The sequence below is a fragment of the Glycine max genome, chromosome 6, assembly GCF_000004515.6.
Source record: "Glycine max cultivar Williams 82 chromosome 6, Glycine_max_v4.0, whole genome shotgun sequence".
NCBI lineage: Eukaryota > Viridiplantae > Streptophyta > Magnoliopsida > Fabales > Fabaceae > Glycine > Glycine max.
Genome location: NC_038242.2, coordinates 17,591,607 through 17,601,529, shown reverse-complemented (window position 1 = coordinate 17,601,529; position 9,923 = coordinate 17,591,607). Strand labels below are relative to the sequence as shown.

At 33.4% G+C, this 9,923-nt stretch overlaps 1 pseudogene; it reads left to right on the top strand.

The window, feature by feature from the left end:
* The first annotated feature begins 7,578 nt into the window (after nt 1-7,578).
* LOC113001857 (ATP-dependent DNA helicase PIF1-like) lies at nt 7,579-9,678 on the top strand (annotated as a pseudogene).
* Nucleotides 9,679-9,923: the final 245 nt, after the last annotated feature.

Sequence of the window (9,923 nt, the reverse complement as noted above, 5' to 3'; positions counted from 1 at the left end):
CTTTAAAATTGTTCATAATGAAATGCGGATATAAGATTCATATTAAAATACCAAACATTAATGTATTTTAATTGTTCTTGAAATTTTACTGAAATCATTTAACGTTTTGTGTTGTGTTTGAATAGTTTTATGCATTGTATTAAAATGAAATTAACATTGTTGTCAAATTCAAATTTGTGTTATCAATTTGTTCAGTAAATTTTATGTCTTTCATTTTCGTAAGCAAAACTTGAGTTTTATTATTTTAGTATATAATTTTAATATGGAATGTCATACTTTTATTTACATGCAGGTGTTTGAAGGGTTTTATGCATTGTAATACAATTTTAAGTTAAAATTGTCCTATGATTTGAATTCATTTATTCAGAACATTTTATGTTATGTCTTTTATTTTCGTAACCAAAAGTTGAGTATTATTATTTTAATATATAATTTTAATATGGAATACAGAATGTGATACTTTTATTTACTTGTAGGTTTTCAAGTACAAACGTAGGATTTAAAGCTTCACATATCATGCTGACGTACTTATGAAGGTAATGTATACTCATTTACAAAATCCGGCCAAAGGATCTTCTTGGAAATAATACATATACACAGGTATGCTTGATGCCATCAAAAGGATCATGGACTTATAGCTATAATAAGTCTTATGGGTACAATTTAGATATAGATCAATACATAGTAATTAATTGACCAGTTATAAAGTACAAATGTGAGTAGGTGCAAATTCCCAATGCACAATATATGTGTCGAAAGTTGTAGTGGTCTAATCATTATTGGGGGGTGAGAAAGGTAATCATTATTATTACGGGGAAGTGTAAAAGCCTCCCAACTAATACACATCACCAGTATTAAATATATTAATTTAGTTTATATAATTAAGAAAACATTTATTATTATGAACTGTTAATTAATTGTTGATAGTCGCGCTATTAAATAGTATTAAAATAGTAGTATATTTGAAGAGACGTCACTTAAAAACCGGTGAGAATAAGCAATAACTGCTACGCCAAGTAGGTTATGTATTTATTAAACTCCGTTCATTTTCATTCAATAATAATAATTACAAAACGTGAAGTATATCAAACCACTACCAACAATTATCCACATTTCTTATGTCATTTCTTAAAGAACGTCATACAACCCTTAATAGTATGAGTACACAATCATCAACCACCTTCAATGTCGTAAGTTCTTTAATTTTTCCATCCTTCGTCTTTACTTTGTATATGTTTTTCCATCGTTCCTCTTTTCCTTCTCATTTGTATATGTTCAACATTCGTTCATCACTAATCCTTGCAATGTTCTTAGTGTATTTTACTTTTCCCTCCTTTTTGTATAGTTATTATATGTTATATGTATGTTATATGCCCTTTATAGACTACATGATGTTGATGTTTGTAACACTGTTGACTACGATATTCATCATGTTCAGTCTGCAGATTTGCAAAATATGACTGTAAGATTTATGTCTTTTCCTATTATTTGTGTGATACTTCTTATATGTTTTTGGTCCATCTTTGGTTACATGTTTTTAAAAAATGTCTTCCAAACACAAACCCAAGTACATATATTTTGTTGTGCCTTCGTATAGCGTATTTTTCTATTCTGATTTGCAGGTTTGTTGTAATGAACCATTATTTTTGTTTGTATTGCCTTATAATCCCGCCTGTGCATGATTCACTACATTTTTTTGCAACCGCTATTGAATATTAAGGATTGTATTCGGAACATTAACGGTATTTATTGATCATTTTCGTCAGTACCTTCGTATACCTGTTGTTATGTTTCATTATTTGTTTATATTAAATTATTTTATTTGCTTGCATTTTGGTTATGTCATTCAGGACCCACCTATGTCATTCCTATCTGGTATGACATACCAATTTAAGGCCGTATTTCATGTTGACAGGGTTAGTATTTGCAATCCTTTATGATATTTATCCATTTCTTTTAATCCCACAAAAAAATAATATATGTTTAAATATTTACATGATCCCATATAAATCTGTAACACGTTTAGGTCTTTACTTCCAGAATATCATTGAGGTACCCTCTGTTTATCATAAACAATGGGCTCCAGATTACCCGAATTATGTGGTGTTCGACTACAATGGAAAGAAGCACCATATAAGAGTTAGAAAATTTAGTAATCGAGTCTACATTGTTGATGGTCTCAAACACTTCAGGAGGGATATGAGAATATATGAAGGTGTGATGATCACATTTGTTGCGCCGGACAAGAATTGGAAGTTTGATATCCACTTCTCACTACCACTGCATGCACAGACATGTGGCAGGCCTGTCCATTCTGCCAGAGAATATGTGTTTATTGTGGATGTCGACAATCGCATGATTGCTAGACTTTATCCATTGGTAACAGTTTGGTCATATGAAGTTTGTTTTTGTTTTCTAATATCATACCTTTTAAATATTTACTGACTAGCTTCGTTCCAATGTAGGTACTGCCACTCGATGCTGTGGGTTATGTTAATGTAGGAGACGAGTATGTTACAGTCCTTGGTGTTCGTAGGCGTCGTCACTTTTGGAAGTTGAGTATGTATAATGGGCTTCAATGTTTTGTTGAGCCATGATTCCAATTCTTAACAGAAAATGATTAGATGGTCGGTGACGAAGTTGTCTTTTATTTCAGGCCGAATCAATTTCTTTGGGAGGTCATTGCCAGAAAGCAAACTGTGTGGGACGAGAACGAGGACGACTCCCCATGATTATTTATGTTCAGAATGCACTAGCTTTTAATATTTTGGTTTAAAATATTTGTAACTTTGTTTGATATTTTATTTAGTAATCATGTAATATTTATAACCATTTTAATATTCCCTTGGGAACCAGACAATTTATTATTTGTAATGTAAGTTTTATGAACAACACACTCGCTTAAGATTGGATGCTATTGATTATGAATTTAGTTAGTTGCTATATTTATGCCTTTACATGTTTGAATAAAGTATTTGATGTTAGTTGATTAATATGATATTTATTCCTGATTGCTTAATATTACCAATGTTTGTTAATTAAGTGAATTTTTAGTCCTGAAACAATGTAATGGGTACGATGAATTTAGTTTTTAGTTTTATTAATCATTCTATTTGAACACCAACAGATTTTTAATTTTACCTACTTACATTAAATACGATGACTAATATATACCACTTTAACTACTGTGGATATTTATAAAATATATTTTATAAAAAAAAAATCTACTCTGAATTTTTTTAAGAAATATCGATGCATATTAATAAATTAAATATTTAAAAAGATATCACAAATGCAGCAACTTTTCCCGTTTGTCAAATCAAAAGTACAAATTCCCAAGATTAATTAGACATTTGCGTGCATATCAATAAAGGCTACAACCACATTTAATGGAATAATTAATAACCAGTACTGTTGTGTACTGTGGGTCTGATTGACACAAGCGTGAGGGCCACACAATCTTTGATGACAGGCTTGGAGGAAAACAAAACTCCACAAATTAGTGCCAATGGACCGAAATCACTTCTTCTTTTTTGTTTAACAACTTTAGTGCAGAATACTAATGGAGAATAATTCATAACCTTAGTCTCCCATCTTCAACAACATTCACTCACATTCACCACCATCTAAAACGCATCTATTCATAAATGAGGAACCAAAAGTAAAGCTGCTAAACAACAACACCACATCACTTACTTCTACTGCAAACTGCCAAGTAAGTTTTTTATGTTAATGCAATAAATTATACTTTACGTTAATTATTGTCCACTAATGGATGTACATGTATGGCATGCATATTAAGTAATGGTATTTGAGTATGTTTATCTGACATTTGTATTATGAAGCTCTGACATAATATTGTAGAACTTATTCATTACGAAAAGGTTAAATGGAAAATTTTGCTCAACGGAGGAAACATAGAAAACACATTTTGCAACAAAGAAGACAAAGCTTTGCCACTCCAAATCCAGATTTACATAGTGGTAACAATACATTCAAATATTCTTTTAATTTGTACTTATTTTATAAATATTTATGCATTTATCACAATTATTGGTGCAGAAAAGCTTAGACGTACCTCATCATGTAAAACACACCCTTTTGTAGACAGTGCGTTACCACATACACAGTCTACACCATTATCAGAAAGCACTTTGGCTGTGAATCAGAAACAACAAGATTTTACAGGGCAATTTGAAACTCGACCAAAATTTTTTGTGAATTCACATACCATCAATGCATCTTCGATACAGAGGAGTTTGTTGTCCAAGTTTGGGAAAGAGAATATAACTATGTCAATCCTTAATTCATCACCATGTATTGAACCACATACAACTACAGGTTGTCGACCTACTCAAATTGGCATGACTTCTCAACATATAAATTCAGGTAGATACACAATATTCAATTCGAAACTAATAGAGCACATCTCGCATGACACTGATGACGAACTCGATATAACACAGGGAGACATTGTTACAGGTAATATATTGTTATGTTAATTACAACCTTTTTAAATATTCAACTATTTGTATTTAATTGCTGCCTATGTATGTGCTATATAGATTATTCATTTGATGACATAACAACTGAGGATTTTGCTCATACCGAATATGATGGCAATCTTGAAGCACCATATGACAATGAAAATACCGGTTTTTACATTCACTGTGCAAATTATGTTGTATTGTCCTTCATTACCTTTGACAATGTAATACCATGTCTAAATTTCTGCATTTACATGTAGGTGCAGGTTACAAAGATATTGGAAATCCTATTTGGCAATGCAAGCAATGTAAAGCAAAGATGTGGTATGATGAGAGGATTAACAAAGATAAACAGACAAAAAATCCAAAGTTTTCATTATGTTGTGGTGATGGTAAAATACAACTGCCAATACTACATGATGCTCCGCAACCCTTGTGGCAGCTACTCTTTGACAGCAGAGACTCACAAGTAAAGAAATTCCAACAAAACATACGTTTATACAACCTAATGTTTGCATTCACATCTCTCGGTGTCAAAGTAGACACATCCTATAATACTGGAAGAGGTCCTCCTACATTGCGCATACATGGTCAATCGCATCACCTTATTGGAAGCCTCCTACCTATACCGGATAACTCACCAAAGTTTGCACAACTATATATTTATGACACGGAGAACGAAGTCAACAATAGGCTTTCACAATACCCGTAAGTGTAAACATTTAATTAATCTAATGCCACCTTTATAGTTATTTAAATTTAAATTTATATATTTTTTTAAGAATGATTACCGTTAACAATATCTATGTCTAGTATAAAAAATAATGTTGATGAAGACATTATAATTGGTATCAAGAATATGCTAGATACCCACAATCCATATGCACAAAAATTCAGAATGGCAAGGGATAAACTAGACTCTTCTGCAGTGTGTGACCTGAAACTAAAACTCATTAGTGACAGACAAACTGATGGCAGATTATATAATTTGCCAAATGCTTCTGAAGTGGCTGCTTTAATTGTTGGTGATGAGCATACAACAAATAACAAAGATATCATCATTGAGAAGCAAACAGGCATGCTACAAAGAATAAATGAACTTCATCCTACATATTTACCTTTGCAATATCCTCTTTTGTACCCACACGGTGAAGATGGCTACAGACCAAACATTCTTCATAACATCATCCGCATAGCCATGCTGCAAAGAGGAACAAAGTTACCATGCGTGAGTATTTTTGTTACAGGATGCAATCAAGGGATAATGAAGCACAAACAATACTTCATTCAAGAAGATTGTTTCACCAATGGGTTGTTGATGGGTATTGTATGATTGAGTCTCAAAAACTAAACTATGTTAGACAACATCAACAAGAACTCCGAGTTGCCAAGTACATCAATTTAAATTACTGTAATAATCAGCCCTTAACCCAAGGTAATGAAAAAGGTAAGAGAATTATACTACCAAGTTCGTTCGTTGTTAGTCAGAGATATATGGAACAATTGTATTTTGATAGGATGGCAATTTGTGCCCATGTTGGATTTCCTGATCTATTTTTGACATTAACGTGTAATCCAGTATGGCCAGAAATACAACGACAAGTTGAAAAGTCAAATCTTACAGCTCATGATTGCCCTGATGTTATGTCACGGGTATTCAAAATAAAACTAAACCAGTTGATGCATGATCTTAAGAGTGGACATGTATTTGGTCCCATTCTTGCATGTAATTAACTACCCCTTACATCAATTTTTGCTTACATTCCAATTTTACAATTATACTTAGAATTATACATTATTAATCATGCTACTGATATTTTATTTGTAATACAGTTGTTTACACCATTGAGTGGCAAAAAAGAGGATTGTCTCATGCTCATATCTTAATCTTTTTGCATCCTTCAAATAAGTATCCAAATCCATAAGACATTGACAACATAATTTTTGCTGAAATACCAAACAAGGACACATATCCAGAATTGTATCAAATTGTCTCCAACCACATGATGCATGGTCCATGTGGACTAGCTAATAAAAGGGCACCATATATGGCCAATGGCAAGTGTTTCAGGTTTTTCCCAAAAAAGTTTCAGCCAGCCACAATTGTTGACCAAGATGGTTTTCCTGTTTATAGAAGAAGAGACACCAGACGGATTGTGCAAAAGCAGGGTGTTCATCTCGATAATCAATTTGTTGTCCCATATAGTCCACATTTGCTACTCAAATATAGAACACACCTAAATTTGGAATGGTGCAATCAAAGTACCTCAATAAAATATTTGTTTAAGTACATCAACAAAGGATCTGATCGGATTACAGCTGCTATTGTCAATGACCAAAACCAGGATGGCACACACAATCAGGTTCATGATGAAATTAAACATTATCTTGACTGTCGGTATGTGTCCATCATCTTCTCATTAAATGCATTTCTTCTATAGACAAAAAACCCTTTGTTATGAACTAATTAATAAAATTAATAATTACTACAAATAATGTGTTCATATTTTATTTTTCATTCTCCAGGTATGTGTCGACTCCTGAAGCATGTTGGAAGATTTTTCCATTCCCAATGCATGGGCATGCATCGGCAGTTGAACGTCTTTATTTCCACCTAGAAAATCAACAGCCTGTTTACTGGAAAGATAGTCAAGAAATTGGCACAGTACTGGCTAAGAGTACAATCAAAGAATCAATGTTCACAGCTTGGATGGATTCTAATAAAATATACCATCATGGACGATATCTTACTTATGCTGAATATGTGTCCAAATTTGTTTATGATGCACGAAAAAGATGCTGGAAACCAAGGAAACAAGGAAATACTATTGGCAGGCTGATTTGGGTGCCCCCTTCCAGTGGAGAGTTATTCTACATGAGGATGATGCTTTGCTCTGCTAAAGGATCACAATGTTACGAAGATATTAGAACAGTAGAAAATGTTGTCTATCATACATTCAGAGAAGCATGCTTTGCAAAAGGTTTTCTAGGAAGTGATCAAGAATTTGTTGGTGCCTTATGAGAAGCAAACACTTGGGGAACTCCACACTATCTTAAGAAGTTATTTGTGAAGCTGCTATTTATGAATACCATGGATAGGCCAGAATATGTGTGGAAACAAACTTGGCAATGGATGACAGATGATATTGTATTTAATCATAGAAGACAAGGTAATTTCATAAATCCTAAATAAATACGTATCAATCATACTATTCATAACTGACAATGTCATTTTTTACTATTCATAGGCATCCAACTAACAGACAAAGAAAAAATGCATCTTTGTTTGACGGAAATTGAAAACCTCTTGCAAGCCAACAGGAAAAGCCTATGAGATTTTCCTTCAATGCCATACCCACTAGGATATGCCGCCAACACGCACCAAAATAATCTCATCTACAATGAATTGACTTACGACAGAGACATATTGGTCGCCGAATTTGACAAATGCTACCAGTCGCTAACAGGTATTTACAATTTTTTTTACGTTTTACTAACACAATATGAATTCCTAACAATCCACACTAATAATAAATCATTCATACATTACTAAGTGCAGATGAGCAGGCTTCTATTTTTAATAAGATTATGCATGTGGTTGCAACTCAATCAGGTGGAGTTTATTTTCTATATGGATATGGTGGCACATGCAAGACATTTGTGTGAAAAACTTTATCATCTGCTATACGCTCAACTGGAGGAATTGTTTTAACAGTAGCTTCAAGTGGGATTGCCTGGCGGTAGAACAACACATTCTAAGTTTGCTATTTCTGTCCCTGCAACAAAAAATTCTACATGCAATATTCATCAAGGGAGTGATTTGGCTTAATTGTTGCATATCACAAAACTCATCATATGGGATGAAGCTCCAATGTGTCACAGATACAGTATTGAGGCCCTTGACAAAAGTTTACAAGACATCATGCACAACAGCAATCCTTTTGGAGGAAAGGTCATTGTTTTTGGTGGTGATTTCCGTCAAATTCTACCTGTTGTGCCAAGAGGTAATCGTTCTGACATTGTCTATGCAACTTTAAATTCATCTTACATTTGGAACCATTGTCAAATTCTAAAGCTGACTAAAAAAATGCGATTTCAATCAAATCCTACTGACCATTCCAACTTGGATGAACTAAAACAATTTTTTGAGTGGTTGCTAGACATAGGTGATGGTAAACTTGCATAACCAAATGATGGTTATGGTGAAATCACCATCCCAGATGAGTTTCTTATCAAGGACTTTCAAGATCCTATCTAGGCAATTGTTGAAGCAACATATCCAGACTTATTACACAACTACAACAATGGCGATTTCTTGCAAAAAAGAGTTGTCCTTGCCTCTACAAAAGATGTTGTTGATAAAATAAATGACTATGTCCTGTCTTTGATTCCTGGTGAGGAGAAAGAGTATTGTAGTGCTGATTCTATTGACAAATCAGATGAACTACTCAATCCTGCATTTGGAGTACTAACAGTTGAATTTCTAAACTCATTGAAGACATCAGGCATACCAAATCACAAGCTCATAATCAAGGTTGGTATGCCTACCATCCTACTACGAAATCTGGACCAAGCTGATGGGTTATGCAACAGAACTAGGCTTATTGTTACAAGACTTGGTTCAAGTGTTGTTGAAGTGGAGATTATTACTGGACCCAACATAGGCCATAGAACATACATTCCAAGAATGAATCTTTCTCCCTCTGATTCACCATGGCCATTCAAGCTAATTAGAAGACAATTTCCATTCATGGTTTCATTTGCAATGACAATTAACAAATCTCAGGGACAATCGTTGGCACATGTTGGATTGTATTTGCCAACCCCAGTTTTTTCTCACGGCCAGTTATATGTTGCACTTTCACGAGTTCAAAGCAAAAAAGGGCTCCACATTCTTATTCATGATAATCAAGGCACTCCCAAAAATACTACCATTAATGTAGTATACAAAGAAGTTTTTTCAAACTTATAATCATGGTATGCTTCCCAAATCCTTTTTTTCATGTACATTTTCATTATTAAAATTCATTTTCTATCAAACACTAATTGTTCGTTTCATTTTCACTTTGTCAATTTCTGATTATATGATTACAATATACTATGCTTATTAGTATACCATTTCTTATATTGCAGTATACATCAACACTATGTTGTATAGTCTCCCACTCCGTAGAAGATGTTACCATCATAATCTTTCCAGCACCATCAAAAACATTCTATCATACAATCAGGTTAGTTTCAAATATATTCCTAAATTAATGTTTTCCTTTCCCTACATATATTTTGACATACTTCACATTTATCAATATTCAAATAGAAGTATGAGCCCGTGCATCGGCACGGGCGTCTTTCTAGTTTGGAGAAAAAAGAATGCAACTATTTTGCTTCTTCAAACATTAACTCCATGATTACAAACTAACCACCTCATCTATTGGG